This window comes from Microtus ochrogaster, chromosome 26, assembly GCF_000317375.1.
Source record: "Microtus ochrogaster isolate Prairie Vole_2 chromosome 26, MicOch1.0, whole genome shotgun sequence".
NCBI classification, from domain to species: Eukaryota; Metazoa; Chordata; class Mammalia; order Rodentia; family Cricetidae; genus Microtus; species Microtus ochrogaster.
The window spans coordinates 10,754,637-10,757,629 of NC_022025.1; positions in this window are offsets into that span (position 1 = coordinate 10,754,637).

Sequence of the window (2,993 nt, forward strand, 5' to 3'; positions counted from 1 at the left end):
GTAAAGGTCATTTGGCCAATAGCCAGGCAGAATAGAGTCATGTGGGAACTTCCAGAAGAGATACAGGGAAAAGAGCAGAGCGAGAGAGACACCAGCAGCTGCCAGAGGAACAAGATGGCAGAGTATTCTTGGTAAACCACAGGCCATGTGACAATACACAGAAGAATAGAAATGGGTTAATTTATATGTAAGAGCTACCTAGCAAAAAACCTGAACCATCAGCAAAGCAATCATAGTTAATATTAAGCCTCTGAGTGATTATTTTATGAGCAGTTGTAGGACCAGGTAGGACACAAGAAAGGCCTCTAGATATACAATATATCAATTAAATAAAAATTAAAAACCTTTTTAGAGGGACAATGTTGATGTTCTTATGCTGGTTGATATTATTTAATTTGATACGTTCTAGAATCACATAAGACAGATGCTTGAGTATGACTGTGAATGATTAGGTAGCCTAGGTGGATTTAAATGGAAAAACACAATCTAATGTAGGCTAATCCATTCCATGAACTTGGATCCTAGACCGCATTGAGAGAGACACAGAGAGAAAGAGACACAGAGAGAGAGAGACACATACACACACACACACACACACAGAGAGAGAGAGAGAGAGAGAGAGAGAGAGAGAGAGAGAGAGAGAGAGCATGTTTTCTCTGATTCAGGCCTGTAGATACCATGTGACCTGTTGCCTCAGGGTCCAGTTGCCAAGACTTTCCCAATATGATGGGCTACACTGCAAACAATGAACCAAAATAAAATATTCCTTAAGTTATTTCATTCACACATTTTATCACAGCAGAAAAAAGGGAACTATTAATATTTACAAAATCATGAAAGCCTTTGGAAGTAAAACCTGTTTAGAATTGCTCTGTTTCCATTCTTCGTCTGTAGTAGTCACCATCAACCAGCCTCGGCTCTTAACTCTACTGTTAGTCCTACTAGAGTTTCCATTTTTTTTATGTGCAATAATTACTGGTCTGTGTAACGAAGCTTTGAAGTACTCTGTGAAGTCTGATTGGTCACAGATACTTCTCTTTCATTTCAGAACATAAATGCATATCAATGTCATTTTAAAAGGCATTGTGCTGTGCAAAAGTGAAAACATTCATTCCTTTATTAAAGTTTAATGGTATTTTCTAGGAGCAGTAAACAATTGAATAGTGCAGGGTTTTCACAGTGAGAACTACACTTTCAATTCTACATGAGAGTAAATAATTACTATTGTAAACAAACCATATTTTAAGGACATGCAATGCTCTCTGCCAAAATCACTTGGTGCAAAATTCTGAGCCTCATGAGGGTTTTATTGGACTTAGTAGCATCAGGGAAGTCTAGAGCAAATCTGGGGGTTATCAACAGTTAGAAATTAATAAAGAATGGCACAAATTTTACCTTTTTCATTAAGTCATGGTTTTTGGAGATCAGAAAAATTAAAAAAAAACATGTTATGGATCCCTTGTTATGATTTATGTTTCATATAATGTCTTCTCTAGTTAAAAATAAAACAATTCTACTAGAATTTAGTATCATTGCTTCTTTGCTGCAGTATAAGAAGTGATTGCTCATGTCTTCAAAATGTTTTATTATGGAGCAAGTGAATGTGTTTTTAGAACATAATGCTGCATTTCAATGTCACTCCAAACTCTGACTTATCAAACCACAAAGCTGAAAACTGAGGAGAAGGATGTTGGGTTTCTTAGACAAACGTGGAAAAGGAAAGGCCTAGTCTCATATGCATTTTGTTCTTGATCAAACAGATCGCTTTTGGTCAAAGTAATGAATTCATTTAGCATGGCTTTCGGTCTATGACAGCAAACTGCAAGCTAGCCTAGAGCTCACCCAGAATGTGAACAAATCACAGCTAAAATAAAAGCTACTGAGTTGATGTGCAGTGTTACCTATCATATGGAAATCACACCACTCACACATGCTTCATGCTTCTCTCAGATCCATTTAGATAATCCTCTTCTTGTAGGCGATATATGAAATCTATTGTTGTATATGCAAATTAAACAGGATTAAAAGTTTAGAGGCTTAAACTTTGAACTGATTTGTTCTGTTTTTCCAAAGGGAAAGTCATGTTGCCACAAAAGCATAAAAGAGAGACATATAACTCTGAAGGAATGAACTTGCTCTTAGTTTCCAAGCTTGGCATCTAGCAGTTACAATAATATCTAATTTTTACAAACACTAATTCTTGGGATTTAATCATGTTTAGATAAGTCTTAAAATCTTTGCTTTTTAAAAATAAATCTATCAAGTTCATGTTGATTCATAAAGAGGATTTAAATCAATAATCCACATAATTTCAAAAGTGCTTCATAGTTCTGTGATTCAAAAAGGCCTATTTTTGTAAGGGTTATAACTTAGAACACACTCATTTTAGAGTCATAAAAGATTTTGATTAAAATTGAATACTCAATTAAATATTAAAGAGAATGTCTAACAATTATAAGGATGTTTATTTAGTTCTATGAAATGATTCAAGACTGTTTAAATGTGAATTTCATGGACCAGACAGTTGCATGGTTAATAACTGCTTGCTGCACAAGCATAAGGATCCAAGTTAGCATCCCCACGACTCAAGTTCTAGCCTGTCATCGAAAATGTCTTTTCTGTACTGAGGAAGTAAAAAAGACAAGTGCCAGGAATTCAATTCACTGAACTGCCAGTCTAGCCAACTCAGTAGAATCTGGGATCAGGGAAAGACGCTTCATCAATAACAAAATATAGAATAAACAGCAAAGACTCCAGCTTCCATCTCGTGCCTACACAGATACCCACATATACATTGTACATGTACAATACACATACACACATAAATATTAAGGCTACTATGAAGTATACACATAGGTTGAACAAACATGCCTAGAACCTAAAGACCTAATCTATATGTAAATTGAAGAAATCAAACCGTGTTTTATATAATCCTATATGGATCAATGACAGCTTGTAAGACAAATATATATATATATATATATATATATATA